The sequence below is a fragment of the Salvia splendens genome, chromosome 19 (assembly GCF_004379255.2).
Source record: "Salvia splendens isolate huo1 chromosome 19, SspV2, whole genome shotgun sequence".
In the NCBI taxonomy this organism is placed as follows: domain Eukaryota; kingdom Viridiplantae; phylum Streptophyta; class Magnoliopsida; order Lamiales; family Lamiaceae; genus Salvia; species Salvia splendens.
Window position 1 is genome coordinate 12,969,643 of NC_056050.1, and position 21,869 is coordinate 12,991,511.

Genomic DNA, 21,869 nt, shown 5'->3' on the forward strand with positions numbered 1-21,869 from the left:
ATTCTCCACTCACTATATGCACGAGGGGTTCAAGAATCATGGATTCAATGATAAGATGGGGAAAGGTGGATCAAAAATTAGTCCTTTCTCTTGAAAACAAACGGTAGGAATGACAATTGGTTGATTCATCGATGGATCTTGAGTTTCCAACTCGAACGAAGAATCTGTGAAGGATTGAGTGAGAGGGAGAAGGGGCCTGTGGGAGGAGAGGGAGAGGGAGGGAGGCGTGTGAAATGGGGGCTAGGGTTAGTTTTCCTTTTTATGTTCTAGGATTAATCCCACACTTAAATAAAACAATTAAAATTGCGGGAGAATAAAATAGAAGTCAATGAATAAGTTCCACAATTAATAAAAATAGGCGTGTAGTGTGGGGGAGGGATTTTCAAAAATTTGGTTATTTAATTAGCATAGAAATTGATTTGGTATTTACTTGGAGAGAAATATACTCACAAAATAGGTAAAAAGATATTGAGTATCCCATAAATAAGGTAACAAGACAAATAAAAAATCTCCAAGTAGGAAGGGAGGGAGGGGGCGTGTAATATGGGGAGAAATAAAAGAAAAAATTCAAATCCCCAATGAATTAGGCATATGAATTAATATGATATTTATTTGGATAGGAGGGATCCCACAAAATAGGAACAAACTATTAATTCCTTTAAAAAAAGGAGGGGTCAAAAATAATAAGGTCTCAAAGAAGGAATGAGTCAAATCCTAATTAAAATAGGATATGGAGAGATTTAATTGGATTTTAATTCAATGAAGGAAATAAAACAAAGTAACAATTAAATCTACAAAATAATTTCTTCTCCTAATTAATAGGAGATTTTCAAAAATTTCAAGGAATGGGGCAAAGGTTGAAAATCATGTAGAATAACATAGGGACAATTTGTTTTGGACTTAATTTGGATAAATATCCCAAAATAATTAATTAAATCCAAAAGAGAAAATATTATTTCCAATAAATAGGAGGGTCGAAAATTCTAATAAAATGGCTAGAACAAAAATGCATGATCTCATTTAAACTAAATTCCCACATTGGAAAATATATCACATTATTCCACATAACTCACATCAATTAATTTCACATCTCTAACTCAATCGCATATAAATCAAACTCCATAAATAATTTTTCAATTAACATCCACATTAATAAAAACAAAAGTAAGTCACAAAATTTCGGGTGCTACATATTCAGAGAATGAACGGATCAATTCGGCAGATAGACGGATCAAGAGGAATGAAGTCAAAAACTGTCACGACCGCACTTTTTAGAGATAGAAAGCCTGGTTGATCGGTACTATGGGAGGATGAAAGAAGCGGGGAAGAAAGGGGAAAACTGTGCCACAAAGAACGCAAACTCAACTTTTACATTACAGCGGAAGAGTCAAAGAGCAGATAACGTCGTGTATGGAGACATGTCGCATCCGAGTACTATTCTATCAAAGGATCTTCATCGTCTATGCTCAACACCGCCCGCCGTCATCACTGCTGAACCTGCACATTTTTTAAACATATGCAGGGCTGAGTACTTGGTGTACTCAGTGGACACATGTCGAAATATATTTTACTGAAAAACTAGTTTTATCAAGCCACTCTTGAGTGAACTCGGGGTTTTAAGTAAAAGATCCGAGAACACTAAATCATTTTTCTTTTCTTGTCAAAAGCTGAACATAAAATCGACAAAGGCTAATAATTCACAAGCACTCGTAAGCAACACATAATCACCTCACTTTTCTTTATCAAAAGCGGTCCATTTTCCTAGAACATATGCCATATATAAACTAACTCCTGGTGAAATGGAATTCATAGAATTTCCTGGTGAAACGAATTCACAAAACTCCCAGTGAAATGAATTCACGAAACTCCTGGTGAACCTAATTCACAAAACTCCTGGTGAAATGAAATTCACAAACTCTTGGTGAAATGAATTCACGAAACTCGTGGTGAAACGAATTCACAAACTCATGGTGAAATGAATTCACGCAACTCCTGGTGAAATAAATTCACAAAACTCCTGGTGAAATAAATTCACAAAACTCCTGGTGAAATGAATTCACAAACTCCTAGTGAAATGAATTCACGAAACTCCTGGTGAAATGAATTCACAAAACTCCTGGTCTAGTAGGGACATCGCATCGATAGTCAATCAGATAGGCAAAGTTCAAAACAAAACATGGCTTGACATAACTTTCGCAACTTTATTTTCCTCGTAACATATTTGGAACAAACTCATTTCTATCGGTCAAAGCCGAACTCAAATCTTTCAAAACTTCATTTTCCTCGTAAACATATTTGGAACAAACTCATTTCTATCGGTCAAAGCCGAACTCAAAACTTCAACAAAAGCTACACTTCATAAGCACTCGTAAAGCAACACATAACATCATATAATAACACCAAGCAAATAGCATTTCACATTAAATAGCAAGCTTGCACTTAACATCGTATCTTAAATAGAAGCATACGAAAATACTTTTCATAACAACTGTAAACATACCTTAAACAGAAAGCCTTAAAAATATCTTAGTTTGAAAGCCCACTTCGTTTGCTTAAAACTCCTTAACTTGGATTTTCCTTACTCCACCTTTAACTCGCGGAGATAGCCTTGCTTAAGGAATTCCTCTTGTTTGTTGAATTGCTCTCTTGCCATTCCTCCCAACCCTTGTTGCTCCTCTTATGAATTGTGAATTTTGAGTATCAGGAAGGTGTGTGAAGGAAGGTGGTGGGTTGCTTTTGTAGGAGAAAAGTCTTGGCATTTTGTGGATAATTTGGGATAAATATTCTTTCTCTTTTGAATTTGAGATAAAAGCTTTACTACCCCTTTGGTGTTAGAATTGGGAAGGATGCTCTTGTATTTCTAGCTATGGATTCCTTCCCCTTTTAGCATGACAAAAAGGCATATTGCCTAATCGGTGTAAAGCATTGGGGAGAGTTAAGGAGATGAGGTCACCATCACTTAGTCCTTTGTCTCTATTACATCTTTGAGAAGATATGGAAATCACCAAGCATCATTTCTATCTTTTATTTGGTGCATTTGTTGTACACTAGTTTTGGTTGGGCAAAATCTTACTATTTTTGTGTTTCATTTGATAGGTTGGAGAAAAATCCTTGGCTTGTTGTGGGGTGTAGGAAACGAGATGGACATGGAAGAGATCACCTTGTAGATCAACCTCCTTCATCAATTGTCTTTTTCTTAATTTATCTTCCTATAAGGACTAGACTTTGTAAAGTAGGAATTGACTATTCCTTAGTTGCATAACACATGTATCAAGGCATTCCAATTATAGGTGAAAAGTAGCTTCCGTTATTCCTACTTGTTCAAAATTCTTGGCATTCCCTTTTCCCAATAATTGTAGCTCACAATCCTTGGAATTCCTTGCACTTTAATTCCATGAGGCATAAGAACCAAACAAAGCTTAGGTCATTCTTTAAATCCAATTTAGCACGTGCAACATAAATTCAATCGTCTCCTCATCCTAATTTTTTTTATACTCCAAAATCTGTGCACGAAAAGCCTGGGTGTTACAAAAACTGCAGTGCTGAGTTGATCAAGTCAGAATCAAATGGAGCCAACAGGAGTTCCCCACATAGAAGATGGAGCTAAAGACCCCTCCCCAAAAGCCAAGGGTAGGAATGACATTTCGAGAGGATGGTACCCTAGGGATTAGAGCCCTACGCCTTTCTATAAATAGGAAGCCAAGTGCGAGAAGGAGGGGGGACGCTTACACTTACACAGAAACACATTCTTGAAATTCATCTATCTTCTAGGGCTGAAATGGTAGCTCATTTTACTTCATATTCCTGATTTCCGTCACACACACTTGGGTTCTAGTTTAGTTTTAGTTGGGTGGTAGTTTATCAAAATTGAAGTTATGTAACACCGTTCCAAGAAGGAGCGAAGATACAATCTTTCTATTTCGTTGTTTTGCTACTACAATTTGCTTTTGACTACTTGTTGCTAGTTGATTTGGTTGATTTTGGAAGCTTTCGAAGTTATGAATTCAGCTTTACTCGGCGTGTTTAGTTTCTTATGCATGATCTCGTTTATTTACGTATGCTTCTGATTTCTAAGTATATTGTGGTTAAGTAGGTTTATTGTAAAAGATCTGTTGAATCTGAATAGCTGTTTACGATTTTCTGTTTGATTGCTGAGGATTTCTGAATGGAAGGTGTATGGATGTTTAGATCTGGTCGTTTGTAGTATAGTAGAGTAGATCTAAGCAGGTTTATGTTGATTGAAGGCGTGATCATGTTTGATTTAGCTTCAAAATTGTAGATCTGGTAGTGGATTTGTGATTTCTGCATGATTACGGTTTAGTTGGTTATTTACGTAGATGCAATTGGTTTCTTAGCGCAGATTTAGTTTTACAAGTTTATTATGTTAAGTTTGTTTAATCACGAGTTGTTCATTAGGAAGGAAATGTTCGAGATTTGATTATACGTTGTTTTCTTTTTGATGCTGTGAGGAAGATGAAGTTGTTAGAAAAGATTTACTTTATCGTGCGTTTTGCAGGAGACTGACACTTGTTCACTTTTACTTTGTTTAGCCATTTCCAGAAATTTCAGTACGAGTTGATCAATTAGAGTTAAGTTTTGTTTTAGCGAATGGATCAGTTTAGTTAGTTTAGTCTCTCAGTCCATGCTATCAAGTAGTTTAACTTAAACCCACCCTTTGAAGCGTGGCAATAGCCATCCCATTTTGTCCTCAACAAATGTAGAACACACCGTCTTTGTGGGATCGATCCTTACTTCCCTTTACTAATTAATAGTATTGTGGGCTATAATACAAACTACAAACTTTAATCCTATACACTCCTTGTAAGTAATCAACGGTTAGCAATGTGATTCATATATCAATGTCAACGCCTAATACAAATTCTGTCAATGGAGGGAATTTCAACAATGTCAACGCCTAAAGTTTGTATAGTTTGTATTATAGAGGGTTTGTAGATTATCATGACCCATATGTGTATATATATATATAAAATAATAATTTAATATTCTTTCCTCCTTTAATTTTTAAAATTTATATAATGATGAAAACACAATTAGATATTCAATTTCAAAACAAAATTTCATACTCCCTCCTCCGTCCGCAATTACTTGTCACTAGTTTCCATTTTAGTATATCTGCCAATACTTGTAACTCTGTTTTTTACTACTTTTGAAAAGGACCTCACATTCCACTAACTCATTCCTACTCACATTTTATTATAAAACTAATATATAAAAGTAGGACTCATATTTCAGTAACTTTTTCCATCCACTTTCTACTATATTTCTTAAAATCTATGCCGGGTCAACTTGTGCCAAGTATTGGCGGACGGAGGGAGTAGTATTTTTTTATATGATAATAATATTCATTCAAATTAAAAAATTTGGTACTCCCTCCGTCCACATAAAATAGACAAAGTTGTAAATGATATGAGTTTTAATGCATAATTGGTAAAGTAAGAGAGAGGGAAATGTAGTGATTTTAGAGCATCCACAATAGGGCGGATATCCGGGTAGACTAGCACTAGGACTAGCCAAAAACACCTCATGTCATGTCACTGGGACTAGCCACTGCATTGCCACATAACTAGGACATCCCATTGCACAATAGTGAACTAGCACTAGGACATCCCAACAAACAAAATTACAAATTCACAAATACGAAATTAAAATTTCAACACAAATACGAGGGAAATGCAACCATTTTATATAAATTAAAAAAATATACATAATCAAAATAAAAAAATTTTAAAAAGTACAATTTACCAAAAAAAACAACGATTTCCACAAATTACATTATAAATATCAACGTCCACTCCTCCGCGCCCACAACTCTTCAATTATATCCTGCTAGAGTCGAATATGAGCTTCTTGTTGGCGCATATCGGCAAATGCACGGACCCGATCGGCGTCCTTGTGAGGTATCCCCATTCGTACATTGGCGATGGCCACGCCGTGGCTTGGACCGGCAGCATCAACATCTTCATTGGTCCAATCAGTCAGTTCTGGACCTTCTTGTTCGACGATCATGTTGTGCATGATAATACATGTGTACATGACATCAGCAATGCAGTCGTCATACCACAACCGTGTTGGACCCTTCACCGCCGCCCATCGAGCCTGGAGCACACCAAATGCCCGCTCCACATCCTTGCGCACTGCTGCCTCTTGTCATTGCGCAAAGTAGATCTTCTTTCGATCTATTGCGCCAAATAGTAGCCCATATCGTGCTGGTTTCCGTCGGCGACGAAACTGATGGCCGGACCAATGCCCATGCACTGCTCGTTGAAAAGGGGCGACGTCTGGAGGACGTTGATGTCGTTGTTCGACCGGCTATCCCGAAGTACGCATGCCAAATCCATAGCCGGTAATCAGCCACGGCTTCGAGGATCATCGTGGGATTCTTGCCTTTGAAGCCGGTCGTGTACATCCCTTTCTAGGCGGTGGGGCGGTTGTTCCACTCCCAATGCACACACTATATGCTGCCTAATGAAAGCTCGTAATGTTTGTTGTTTATTATCTAATTGTCGTAGTTATTTTCTGAGTTCTCCTGTCGTTGTGGATTGATCAAATCGAAAGGTCAAACTTATCCAGCTGATCGTCTTTACCTGCAATCACTTGTAAACGTACCTGTTGAACATTTAAATTGATCAACTGGACTTAATTCAAACTTATCTTGTGTGCACTTTCAAAACCTTAACCCACAATACTATTAATTAGTAAATGGAAGTAAGAATCGATCCCGCAGAGACGACGTGTGATACGGCTAATTTCATGCATAGGTTATAGGGTAAAATTCTTGTATTTGCGGGGTCTAACACATGTTTTAAGCCAAGTGTGTGGAGATTTTCGCCAGATCTAGGAAAAGAAAAGGGCAATTGCATGGTCCAAGGAAACTGGCGAATAAGTGAGCAATTTGAAGAAAAATTACAAGACGGAGGAAATGAATGAGCTGAAGAGTAGAATGGAGATTTCTACGAAGGCTTCTAGAAGATTATGTCCGCACCTATATAAAGAAGAAAGCATGCAATCAGAAGGGACCTTCTCGGTGGAGGCCTTATGACCAGATTGTAGCTCTAGCTCACTCACTTCTACATACCTTTGGGTTTCATCGGGAAATTGTAGGGTATTCTCGGGTTTATTTTGCTAGTTAGTAGTTGGGTAACACCGTCCTTACAGAGGGCGAAGAAACAATTTAATCGCTTTCATTTTACTTTACTGTCGTGAATTTTACCGATCTTCGCCGTTCGAAGCTCGGCCCTATTTGCTGTTGCATTTCCGTTGTTTATGAAATTTCTATTTCTGTATTTAAGTTGTTGATTAATTTCGATCGTGGATGCCATTTATTTTGAGTTTGATGATGCTGCGGAATTGGATGTTTGATTTTTGTGATGATCGGAGCAGATCGTTCGAATCAGAAGTTATGGAGTTGATTTTGTTTGTTGTTGGGTTCGGAATGCTTGGATCCGGAGTGGACTAAGCATCCGGCGGTTGGATCTGAAACAGGGTGATCGGAGTTGATGCCTAGCTTTCGTGTTTTCGTTTCATTCCGTCTAGTTTATGTAGATCTATTTTATTTCCGGCTAGTCGCAAGTTTCCGACGTCTGAATTTTTACATTCTGTTTGAATCTGGGTTCGTGATTTGTTTCTTCATGTTCGTGTTTAATTCAGCTGATGAGGTGCATGTTGCTGTTAGTTAAAACTTTAGTTAGTTAGTTGCAGCTTTTTCTTCCGTACTTGTTATTTCTGGAATTTGGTCCCCACTGTTACTCGCTTTCTGTTTGGTTATATTAGGAAGTTGTTTGCTCAGTCTAGGAAGTTAGTTGGTTATTTTGATGTTCGTTGCCAGCGTGATGTTTACATTTCCTAGGTTTAGTGTTTGATTTTGTGCCTAGGTCTAATAGTAGTTAACCTCAACACAATATGCGTGGCAGTAGCCGCTTTCTAAACCAAAGTCTTTAGATGCTTTCTTACGAGTCCATCTTCGTGGGATCGACCCCTGCTTCTCTATACTAGTCTATAGTATAACGGGTTAGGGATCTTTGAAACACGAGCTTTGTGTGTCCAACTACTGAGTCTTCTATATTCCCTTAAGTTCCTAGACCTAGTGATCTAGTGGATTCATTGGAGTTATTAGCTCGACCTAGAACATTAGAACGCACACCGCACACACATCGTCGCTCGATGGAGTTTCAAATGGCGTCGTTGCCAGGGATGGATGGCGTAATTTGTGATTGTGTTTAGAGATTTTGGCGTATATAGTTTTAATTTTTCTTTTTCCTTTATTTGCAGTTTATGAGCAGAGGCTCACGGTTTGGACACTGGGGTGACTCATTTGAGTGGAGGAACGATCAGTTTATTTGGCAAGTCAAGGACAGAGCATCTACAGTTACCACCAGATCGGGATTATCTACAGGAGATCCATTTCCGTTTGGTTCAGAATGGACGAGAGTTGGAGTTCGTCAGGAATGGAGGATCCTAAATCGTCTTCAGAAACAAGTACAGAGGAGGCGGAAATAGGGGACATGGCACAGGTAGTCGATCAAGATCCGGAGATCGGTTCGCTCACGGCCTATCTAGATGGGGAGCCAGCTCAAGCCATAGTGATGAATCCACGACAGAGAGCCATTGAGATCAAGACGAACGTGCTCGGCATCCGACCAACATTCTCTGGGCGTAGGAATGAGTGCCCGTATGAGTTCTTAAATGAATTCAGCAAATTATGTAGCATTCAGAAGATGCCAAATGATGCTACGGAGGAGGATTATCGCATGCGCGCGGTTCCTTTTGCCTTGAAGGGGGAAGCCAACACGTGGTTATTAAGGTTACCCCCAGATTCTATCCACACATGGAGGGACTTTAAATTGGAGTTCCTAGATTACTTTTTCCCCTCCAACAAGACAAATGCTCTGAAGAAGGAGATTGTGGAGTGCAAGCAGGACTACGACGAGTCGTTGAGCCAATATTGGTCACGATTCAAGGGGTTGCTGGACGCCTGCCCGAATCACAGAATGATCGAGGCAGAGATTTATTATTTGTTCTATGAAGAAGCAAACCCTGAGTCGAAGGATTTGATGAACTCCTCGAGCGGGGGAAATTTTACGAAGAAGAGGGGTAGCGAGGCAAGAGAGATTCTGGGAAAGTTGATAGAGGCTAAAAAGGCATATGACAGCCCAAGGAATGTTATGAGGAGAGGATCTGTAAATGCACTGAGAGAGCAAGAAGACGAAAGAGTCGAGGCAAGAATAGATAGGCTTGAGAAAGCACTGTTGAATGCAATCGAGAAAACTAACTCACCAGCCTCACAAGAAAAAGAAAAGTCTCCAGGTCCAGGAGAAATTTCACCTCAACAATATTACGGTCCTCACGAAGGAGAGTACCAGGCCCAGGTGAATGTGATGGATAGTTGGAATCCCGATGGGAGTTGGAACCCAGGAAGACAGAGAGACGTACCCTGGAGGAACCATCCCAATTTTAGATGGTCTGACAACGAACAGAGCTAGCCAGCACCACAACAGAATATCCAGTTTGCACCTCAGCCCGAGAGGCAGGGTAACTGGTCTGGAAGGAATCAAGAAGGGCAGCGAAACTGGAACAATCGAAACCAGTGAGATTATTCGAATTGGGGAAACAGGAACCAAAACCATCAAGGGAACTCCTATGTACCACCGCACCAAAGGAATTTCCAAACCACTTACCAAGGGCAGGGAAATCAGTACAACAATAATTCAGGAGGTCAAGGAAACATTCGCCAGAGTCAAGGAAGTGGTCCACATTTGGATCCAGGACCAAGTTCTGGCCAGCCTAATTCAAAGACACCGAGGAATCTGGATGAAATGGTGCATGACCTCGTCAGTTCTCAGCAGCATATGCAGAACAATTTGCAATCGAACAATGACGTAGTACATAAGCTCCAGGATGCTCAATAGGAACAGAAGGCAGCAATGGATATGTTGGCAAAACAAATGTCCCAGATCGCAACCTCCTTGAGCGAGATGCGAGGAAACGAGGGGAAGATTCCTGCCTTAGTAAGGCCGCCAGACAGAGCTAACATCTATCAAATCACTTTACGATCTGGGCGAGGTTATGAAGGTCCAGCGATAAGGAAAGAGGCAGAAACACCTTCCGTGAAGGGCAATGAGAGTAAGGATCTGATTCCTGAGACCGAGAATTTGGAAGCAGGGGGTTCTAGGAATAGAGATGACCTTCAGGAAGGTGATTTGGGGAGACCTTTACCAAGTGTGGCCGACCCATTTTTCCTAGACCCAGAGCTGGAAGTAGAAAATGAAGTAATAAGGAGGGATCCGGGCAAATTTTCAGCTGAAGATTCTACAGGTGCAGTGAAACAAGTGAAACCGTTCCCACACCGAGGAGAAGCTACTAAGAAGAAAGATGAACCGGTGGATTTTATGGATATCTTTGGAAAGTTGGAGATCAACTTACCATTCTTGCAGGCTCTGAAGTTGCCGGTATTCAGTAAGTTCATTAAGGAGTTCATAGCTGGGAAGACCAGACCCAGTGAGAAGATTCTGATTGGAGAAAATGTGTCAGCAGTAATTCAGAAGCGAAGGATGCCCTCGAAATGCACTGATCCAGGTATGTTCACATTACCTATTTCCATCGGTGATGTAAACATTGAGCATGCCAAGTGTGATCTAGGGGCGTCGATAAATGTTTTACCGCTTTCCATTTACAAGAAGCTGGTAGGAGTAGGGATGGTAGATACAAAGGTGGTAATCCAATTGGCGGATAGGTCGTGCATTTGTCCAGAAGGAGTTTTAGAAAATGTTATTGTCAAAGTGCATGATTTTCTTTATCCGACCGACTTCCATGTTATCAAAATGAGTGATAATGAATCTGCTGAGTCTAGCGGTGTTCTCCTAGGAAGGCCTTTTCTCCATACCGCTGAGACGATAATTGATGTTTTTGATGGGACCATATGCCTGGATTATAATGGGGAGAAATATACATTTAGCATCGATGAAGCAATGAAGAAACCATTAGATGTTGAAAATTTGCATACTATCGATGTTATTAATCCCCTGGTCCAGGAATATCTTGAGACTGAGCTGATGCAGGAGCAGGTGGTTAATTCAGTATTAAGTCACTCTATTGACAGAGAGGTAGCTGGATGGTGCGAGGCAATGAACACAAGGGATTTGTCAGATGAAGAGCTTGCCGAAGCTATTTCAGAGTTCTGCACAAATCCGGAGTCAACTAGGTCAAGAGGATCAGCTCATGTGGCTAGTATGGAAAATTTTCCCAGGTTTTGAAAGGGAATAAAAATTGATGAAAGAAATTATCCCTTGCCCCAGGAAACAAGCAACCCCAAGAAGGAATTGAAAACGCTTCTGCCGGAACTCAAATATGCTTATCTAGAAGCAAATGAGACATTTCCAGTAATCATCAACAGCAGCTTGACCAAGGAATAGGAAAAGGAGTTACTGGAGGTAATCAGAAGGAACAAGAAAGCGATAGGATGAACTCTCTCAGACCTAGTTGGAATCAGTCCTGATCTTTGTATGCACCACATTAGGCTGGAGGAAGGTGCAAAGGCCTGTAGAGATCCCCAACGCAAGCTAAATCCGAACATGAGAGAGGAAGTTCTGAAGGAAGTTTTAAAGCTGCTTTCACTGGGTATCATTTACTCTATCCCAGATAGTGAATGGGTTAGTCCGGTCCATATGGTACCTAAAAAGTCAGGGATACAGGTAGTTAAGAATGACAAGAACGAATTGGTGCCCACTCGACTAGTTACTGGGTGGAGGATGTGCATCGATTATAGGAAGTTGAATGAAGCGACCAGGAAGGACCATTTTCCCCTACCTTTCATTGATCAGATGCTGGAAAGGTTGGTAGGTAAGCAATATTTATGTTTCCTTGACGGGTACAGTGGATACTTCCAGATCTATGTAGATCCCGAAGATCCAGAGAAGACTACATTTACTTGCCCTTTTGGCACGTATGCTTATAGAAAGATGTCGTTTGGGCTGTGCAATGTGCCAGGCACTTTTCAACGCTGCATGATGAGCATCTTCTCGGATCTGCTGGAGGATTATATCGAGATTTCATGGATGATTTCACCGTATATGGGAACTCTTTCGATTCTTGTTTAGCAAGTTTGGATACAGTATTGAGGAGATGTCGGGAGAAGAATTTAGTCCTCAATTTTGAAAAATGTCACTTCATGGTACCCAAGGGAATCGTCCTGGGGCATGTAGTCTCAGAGAAGGGCATACAGGTGGACCCAGCAAAGGTCGATGTGATTTTGAAATTGCCTTACCCTACGAATCAGAAAGAAGTTAGGGGATTCCTAGGGCATGCAGGGTTTTACAGAAGATTCATAAAGGATTTCGCGAAGATTGCTCACCCGCTCACCCATTTGTTGCATAATGATGTTGATTTCATTTTCAATGAGGAGTGCAAGGAAGCTTTTCAGCTATTGAAAGATAAACTAGTCTCTGCTCCTATCATTAAAGCGCCCGACTGGAGTCTACCGTTTGAAATAATGTGTGACGCAAGTGATTACGCAGTAGGGGCAGTGCTAGGTCAAAGAATTGATGGGAAAAGCTATGTGATTTTTTATGCATCGAAAACACTCAATCAAGCTCAGAAAAACTATGACACCACGGAGAAGGAAATGCTGGCGGTCATGTATTCATTTAAAAAGTTTCGACCATACTTACTGGGGTCGAGGGTGATAGTGTTCACTGATCACGCAGCTATTAAACACTTACTGGCGAAGAAAGAATACAAGCCAAGGTTAATCCGTTGGGTGCTACTCTTGCAAGAATTTGATTGGGAAGTAAGAGACAAGAAAGGAACAGAGAATAAGGTAACAGACCACCTGAGTCGGATGGGAGAGACAGACGAAGCAATACCTGATGCATTCCCGGAGGAGCATCTGTATTACATGGAAAATTTTGCTAGACCCATCAGATGGGAAGAGATAATGGCAGTAACAGGTCCAGGGGATTCTGAAAAAGGGAAGTGTCGACTGAACGCCGAACCTTAGTTCGCAGACCTAGCAAACTATTTGGTCACTAGAGAAGTACCCAGTTCTCAAGAAATCACCCGGGCCCAGAAGATGAAACTGAAAAGCGAAGCCAAATACTCCCTCTGTCCCATTAGAAATGAAACGTTTTCCTTTTTGGTCTGTCCCATTAAAAATGAAACGTTTCTAAAATGGAAACAATACTCTCTCTACTTTTTCTTCTCTCTTACTTTACTCTCTCTTCATTAACTCACAAAACAACACTACATAAAACCCCATGCCGAAAAGCAAATGTTGCATATTTAATGGGACGGAGGGAGTACTATTTTTGGGACGACCCATATTTATGGAGAATGGGAGCCGACCAAGTAATAAGGAGGTGTATTCGAGATTAGGAACAGAGGGATGTGCTGAATCATTGCCATGCCCTAGCTTGTGGAGGTCACTTTGGACAAAGGAAAACTGCGAGGAAGGTGTTAGATAGTGGCTTCTATTTGCCTACGTTACACAAGGATGCCTTCGAATTCTGCTAAAACTGTGAAAGATGCCAGCAGACGGGAGGAATTTCAAAGAGAGATGAAATGCCGCAATTCCCAGTGATTGTCTGTGAGATTTTCGACGTTTGGGGAAGGATTTCATGGGACCATTTCCATCTTCATATGGGAACACTTATATTCTTGTGGCTGTAGATTACGTTTCGAAATGGATAGAAGCAAAGGCTACCACTTCATGTGAAGCCGAAGAAGTGGCCAAGTTCCTTAGAACCAACATCTTCAATAGATACGGAGTGCCGCGTGCAATCATTTCTGACCAAGGGACGCACTTCCGTAACAGAACAATAGAAGCTCTGATGAGGAAATACGGGGTCCACCACAGGCTTTCTACCCCGTATCATCCTCAGTCTAATGGACAGGCCGAGATTTCCAATAGGGAGATAAATGCGATATTGGAGAAGACGGTGAATCCGTCAAGGAAGGACTGGAGTAAGAGACTTGGAGATGCATTGTGCGCATACCGGACAACATACAAAACGCCTATAGGAATGTCACCCTACAGGTTGGTTTTTGGCAAGATGTGTCATCTTCCCGTAGGAGTGGAGCACAAAGCATACTGGGCGGTCAAGGAAATTAATATGCGACCCCAGTCTTGTGAGGAAGAGCGAAAATTGCAACTTCAAGAGTTGGAAGAGTTGAGACTGGAGTCATATGAGTTCGCAATGTGGTACAAAGAGAAGACAAGGCTATGGCACGACAAAAACCTCCTGGTCAAGGAACTCCAAGTAGGGCAGAGAGTGCTCCTTTTCCAATCCAGGCTCAAGCTGATGCCCGGGAAGCTAAAGTCCAAATGGGTCGGGCCATACACTATTGTTGGCCTTCGAGCAAACGGAGCTGTGGAAATTCAGGGCAGTGCTTCAAACTCTACTCCTTTCCTTGTGAATGGTCATCGGGTAAAAGTTTTTAGGGATAATTCTGAGTTGTGCGTAGTGGAGGAAGTGCCACTACGTGCACTCTCTGTTATCGCCTAATCGGTCTGATGAGTAAGTGCTTTCGATGAATTCCCGGGTCAGGTAAATGGAAATGCATTTTTAACCTATACACTGAACCAGGGGATCTCGAAGAGCACTCGTTTGAACGTGTAAATAGTTTAACTGCTTTCCTAAAAATAAAAAATTACCAAACAAAGAAAAAAATTCTAATCTTCCAAAAATATTTTCGGAATGCCAGATTTCTTTAGGGAAATTGCTTTGTCACCTTTGAATCCTTGACCTAGGAGTCTGGCGTTTCATTTTTGTTGTTTTTGGCTAAGTGTGGTATTGCGAGAAGGGAGCGTTTACATGGGGCAGAGAGTTTTAGTTTGGGAGGGAAGTGGTACAATTCGAATTTCAAAGTCACACTTTATGGGAAGGCGTACGGTTGCTGACCTCATGCCTGCAACCGCCTGCAACCGTTCCCATTCCTATCTAATACCTATTTTCCTTCCTTATTCTTTATTTCTCAAACCAAACTCTCTCTCACTCTAAAAAAACCCCAAATTTCTCTCTCTCGCAATACCCACATTTCTTTAACCCTAATCGGAATTTTCTTCCAAGTTTTTCAGTGATTTTCAGATTCAAGCCATGGAAAACAAATCGGAAGCCGGGAAACCTACCACATCTGCCGACGCCGGTGCGGCAGCGTTTATGTCAGACTTAATGCAGAAGTTCGGTGGTCCTGAAGAGGCGATGAAAGCCTTTGCCATGTTTACAGCAATGATGGGACAAACCAAACCGTCCGTCGTAATAACCGCACCAACAACAGCACCACCACCACCACCCACTATTCCCGAAGGTTCGGCGACTCGGCATGACGTTTTGCAAACAATAACAGAGCCGACCACCAGTGTGACGGATGCGGCGGAAGGTGAAGAAACAGGGGGTGAGGCGGATCTGGCGGCTGGGTTCGAGTGTTTAGCGGTCGGAGACCAAAGGTCAGCGTTTGTGGTTGAGGGGAAACCCCTATTGTTTCTGCTTGGTTATCTGAGGGGGAAACCCCGTTTAATGTTGTCAGTCTTGGTGAGGGGGAAACCCCTGTTGTTCTTGTTGAAGTTTTGGAGGGGGAAACCCCTGATGTTACTGTTGGTGTGTCTGAGGGGAAACCCCTGTTGAAAATTTGGAGGGGGGAACCCCTGTTCTTGATAGTAATGCTGGTAAGGGGGAAACCCCGGTGAAGATTGTGGGCGGTGAAGCCTAGGAGGAGAAACAGTTGGTGGAGGGGGAAACCCCTATTTACATTGAGGGAGCAACCCCTGAATTGTCTGAGGAGGCGGTGGCCCCCGTTACTGAAGAAACCCCGGAGCCCGTCGATGGGAAGGTGAATCTAGTGGTAGATCTGACAGATGTTCCGAAAGAGACGGTTTCACCGGTAGACAAACAGAAAATTAGGCGGTAGGCTCGGCGAAGCCTGTTGGACGAGATTGATGATATAGCCCAACCTACTGGAATGGAGAAGGCAGATTCTCCTGGACCTAGCGACGAGGAGGAGCGCCGCCAGGCGGCGGAGAGGAAAATGAAGGGCAAACATACAGCTACTTCCTTGGTCAAGAAGTCAGAAAATTAGGCGGTAGGCTCGGCGAAGCCTGTTGGACGAGATTGATGATATAGCCCTAACACGTGAGTTTTTCTCTACCTTCCGACTAAAGCCCACCACAGATTGGGATGCAGATTCGATCACTTTCCGTCTGTTTACTGAAGAACACGAGATGAGTATCCGCGAATGGTCTCTCCGAATGGGATTATTCACTCGTGCGGAGGATGACGAGGGGATTTGGAACGATCGGATGGTAGGAGCGCCGAAATTTACTCCTGATTTCAAACCACAATCTGCATGGGAGTTCATCACCCATCCGAAGTTGGGACAGTTCAAAACAAGCTACTCGAAAGGGTTTCACATTGGGAATCACGTACTTCGTTTTGCTCAGACCTTTATCAGTTACAATCTTATGGGTACTGCCAACTCTGCCTTGACTACGGCGGATCTCTACTTCACATGGTGCATGGCCAAAGGAGTCAAAGTGCACCTAGGCTACTGGTTAGCCCAGACGTGTCATCAAATGGCCGTCAATCCTTCCAGACATATGTACACATGTCACCTCTTAGGGGCTTACTTACAACGCAACACAATAATGAAGATCGCCAAATCTGCCCCCGAGGTAGATATGTGTGAGCCCCCAGAGGTTTTTAATGTGGAATATTTCTTCAACAAAGGATTGTTATACATGTCTGGAAAGGATGTGTGCTTTTACGAAGTCGGCAGATTGGTGTCCCAGGTCAAGCAGAAGCAGGACGTTATTGAGTCGAAAGCTAGTTTTGAGTTTGAAGAGATGAAAACGGAAGTGAGTGTTATGCACAAGGAATTGGGTGCAGTTAGAAAAGAAGTGGCAGAGATCAGGACAGAGCTAGGCGGAATTAGGGATGAGATGCTGGCCCTCAAGGGGCGCATCACTATCTTGGTGGGAAAGTCATCTACACAGAACGATCGGATGGCGGAAGCCATCAACCTGATGATGATGATGACAAAATGGCTGAAGGAGAAATTTCCCGAGCCACAAATGAAATTTCCTACTGGACCTAGCAGTGTGCCTAAGCAGCCAGGGCCAGGAAGATCAACTCCCCAGTATCCTCCACCATCGTCAAAGCCCTTGACAGCCCCGTCTGCATCAAAGCCCGTTTCAGTTAAGAAGACCGTGTCTAGACCAAGTGAGAAGGAGTTAGATAAGCCGGAGTCGCCGGCGAGAAAGAAAGCAAAAGTAACCCGCCCTTACGTTCCACCGCAGTTTGGCTCCCGTGGGAGCCAAACCACGAAATAAACCCTCCTTGACCAAGTAACTTTACTTTTATTTTTTTTTCTTTTCCTCTTATTTTATTTGTTATGTGTGTTTATTTGTTGTTTTGTGTTAGGTGTTTTTTTTCCGGCATGCTCTGTATATATTTGCTTGCGTTTATAATTGTCTTCTCCCACTTAGCCCAATCTTTGGTCTAAGTGTGAGAAGTTTGTGTTCTTTTCAAGCATGTTTTGGTTTTGGTTCTGTTGGAATTTCTTTCACTCAGCCTGATGTTCGGTCTAAGTGTGAGAAGTTTGTGTTGTTTATGAGTGATGTTTGTTTTGTGTTTGTTTGTCTGTTGTGTGTTGTTCATACTTCCATATTTCCCCCATTCACTAGGATAGCTTGGGGACAAGCTTGAGTGAAGTGGGAGGGGGAGGAAGTCAGTGCAGTATGTGTTTTTGTGTTTAGGAGTCTTTGGGTCTAGTGTTTTTGTGTACCGCATGAGCGAGTGGATATAATAAGGTAAGATCCCTTTAGTAAGAGCAATTGAAGATATGATGCATGTCAACTTTGATGCCTTTTTTCCTTAATAAGTTGAATTCGGTTTGAATGAAGTGAGGACGATAGAAGACGCCTTAGATGACTTAGTTGTGAAGCCACAACATAAATGTGAGTTATAAGCCTATACACTTTGAGCTGACTTGTATAAAAAGGGGCCACCACTTGATGCTTAGGGAGTAGAGTCAGAAGGAGAAAAATAAAAAATTGGGAAATGGAGGTATAAGCTGGACGAAGTCCAGGAAATGGAGGTATAAGCTGGACGAAGTCCAAGAGAGGAATAAAATTTAAAAAATCGGAGGTATAAGCTGGACGAAGTCCAGGGGAAAATATAAAAAGGGGGATAAAAGAGAAAATAATTCCTAAGGGCAAGAAGCAATAATAACCTGACCCAGGAATTAAAAAATTAGAAAGGATGAGATTGTAGAAAGGAGAAACTCTCATAACCCGACGCATCAGTGGTATAACTTTGACCTAAGAGTGATTCGATCCTAACATCCCTGGTGAGGAATGAGTGATCGAGTGAATCCAACAAGTGGGAAGTCAATAGGCTATCTTGACGAACTGACAGACCGACTAGGTAGAAGAAGGAAAGGGGGAGGATTTGAAGACTGTAGACGAATCGGATTGACCTTAAGCTTGTGGGGACGGCTGCCTAAAAGTTGAAGCTGGTTCATGCCTTTGTGTTTTTCTTCGTGTTTAAGTGTTTTTTTTTTCTTCTTCTTTGTGAGTCTGTTTTATGTCTAGGTCTAGGAGTTTGTTTTTTAGAGTTGGTCATAGGATAATCTTGCATTGAAATTAGCCTTATTCCTTTTTCTTGTCTTTATACTTGAGGACAAGTATGGTTTAAGTGTGAGCAGTTTGATAAGGCTAATTTCATGCATAGGTTATAGGGTAAAATTCTTGTATTTGCGAGGTCTAACACATGTTTTAAGCCAGGTGTGTGGAAGATTTTCGCCAGATCCAGGAAATGAAAAGGGCAATTGCATGGTCCAAGGAAACTGACGAATAAGTGAGCAATTTGAAGAAAAATTACAAGACGGAGGAAATGAAGGAGCTGAAGGATAGAATGGGGATTTCTACGAAGGCTTCTAGAAGATTATGTCTGCACCTATATAAAGAAGAAAGCATGCAATCAGAGGGGACCTTCTCGGTGGAGGCCTTATGACCAGATTGTAGCTCTAGCTCACTCACTTCTACATACCTTTGGGTATCATCGGGAAATTGTGGGGTATTTTCAGGTTTATTTTGCTAGTTAGTAGTTGGGTAACACCGTCCTTACAGAGGGCGAAGAAACAATTTAATCGCTTTCATTTTACTTTACTGTCGTCAATTTCACCGAGCTTCGCCGTTCGAAGCTCGGCCCTGTTTGCTGTTGCATTTCCGTTGTTTATGAAATTTATGTTTTCGTATTTGAGTTGTTGATTAATTTAGATCATGGATGCCATTTATTTTGAGTTTGTTGATGCTGCAGAATTGGATGTTTGATTTTTGTGTTGATCGGAGCAGATCGTTCGAATCAGAAGTTATGGAGTTGATTTTGTTTGTTGTTGGGTTCGGAATGCTTAGAACCGGAGTGGATTAAACATCCGGCGGTTGGATTTGAAACAGGGTGATCGGAGTTGATGCCTAGCTTTCGTGTTTTCGTTTCATTCCGTCTAGTTTATGTAGATCTATTTTATTTCCGGCTAGTCGCAAGTTTCCGACGTCCGAATTTTTACATTCTGTTTGAATCGGGGTTCGTGATCTGTTTTCTTCATGTTCGTGTTTAATTCAGCTGATGAGGTACATGTTGCTGTTAGTTAAAACTTTAGTTAGTTAGTTGCAGCTTTTTCTTCCGTACTTGTTATTTCTGGAATATGGTCTACACTGTTACTCGCTTTCTGTTTGGTTATATTAGGAAGTTGTTTGATCAGTCTAGGAAGTTAGTTGGTTATTTTGATGTTCGTTCCCAGCGTGATGTTTACAGTTCCTAGGTCTAGTGTTTGATTTTGTGCCTAGGTCTAATAGTAGTTAACCTCAACCCAATTTGCGTGGCAGCTGCCGCTTTCTAAACCAAAGTCTTTAGATGCTTTCTTACGTGTCCATCTTCGTGGGATCGACCCCTGCTTCTTTATACTAGTCTATAGTATAACGGGTTGAGGGATCTTTGAAACACGAGCTTTGTGTGTCCAACGACTGAGTCTTCTATATTCCCTTGAGTTCCTAGACCTAGTGATCTGGTGGATTCATTGGAGTTAGTAGCTCGACCTAGAACATTAGAACGCACACACCGCACACACACCGCTCGATGGAGTTTCAACGTGTTCTACATTTGTTGATGACAAAATGGGATGGCTGCTGCCACGCTTCATAGGGTGGGTTAAGTTAAACTACTTGATTGCATGGACTGGGAGACTAAATTTACTAAACTGATCCATTCGCTGAAACGAAACTAAACTCTAATTGATCAACTCGTGCTGAAATTTCTGAAAATGGCCAAACAAAGTAAAAGTGAACAAGTGTCAGTCTCCTGCAAAACATACGATAAAGTAAACATTTTCTAACAACTTCATCTTCCTCACAGCATAAAAAAGAAAACAGAGTATAATTAGATCTCGAACATTTCCTTCCTAATGAACAACTCGTGATCAAACAAACTTAACATAATAAACTTGTAAAACTAAATCTACGCTATGAAACCGAGTGCATCTACGTAAATAAACTACTAAACCATAATCATGCAGAAATAAAAAATCGACTACCAGATCTACAACTTTTGAAGCTAAATCAAACATGATCACGCCTTCAATCAACATAAACCTGCTCAGATCTACTCTACCATACTACAAACGACCAGATCTAAACATCCTCATACCTTCCATTCAGAAATCCTCAGTAATCAAACAGGAAATCGTAAACAGCTACTCAGATTCATATGTGAATGTGGGGTAGGGGGTATTTATATAAAGATAATTTTCGAAGTTAAAAAATAAAAACAAAAAAAAAAACAAAAACAAAAAAGCTTTGCATCGTCCGCGTCTGGGCGGACGATGGCGCGGACGATGCATCAGGCATCGTCCGCACACCCACAGTGGCGGACAATGGCGCGCCCGAAGCATCGGGCGGCCTATCGTCCGCCCCATTGCGGATGCTCTTATATAAAGTCAAATATGATGTAATTCCATGTGTGTGTGTGTGTGACTCAAACATATGGATGAATTACTAATATTTAAGATGAAGTCAAATATGATGTAATTCCATGTGTGCGTGTGTGTGACTCAACATATGGATGAATTACTAATATTTATGATGATGACGAGTTCTCTAAATTTCTAGCTATATAGTGAATCCAAAAGGAATTAATTTGAAAATTAATAATGTTAAATTAGTATAATTTTGTTGAATTCGGTCATTTATATTTCGCTCTCTTTTTTAGCTTCTTTTCATACTATTGGATTATACTATAATTAACTAATAAAATATAAAATACAATCTAATAAATGATACTAGATGCTTATGTTGTAAGATAAATGAATATATTTATGGAAGAATGATGAATTATTGAAGCATTGGATTAATATGGTTTCAAGTGAATATAGATATCTTTACAAACATATCATCGTATATTCAATATGAGGAAAATGAAATGGATTATGAGGAAAATGAAATGGATCGTGCTATGCACGTGGGCTAATACTAGTTAGAATAATACTCCACTTAGTTTTATAACATGAAATAGGTGTAACAAAAAATTAAGTGTTAATGATTTTTACATGATATTTTATAAAGTGTAAATGATGAAATTCTTATAATAAAAAAAACAAAAACAAAACTAGTATAATCATGGTATATGAGATTTCATCACTATTTACACTTTTGAATAAAACAAATCAGATTAATAGTTAGTGATAAAAAAACTTGAAAACAATTTTATTCAAAATTATTTACATATATTGACTAAAGAGATAATGCCTCGTGTGGTGGGGCCATGTGGATGGAATGATGTGAATTAGTAATTGCCTAAAGATAATTGTAG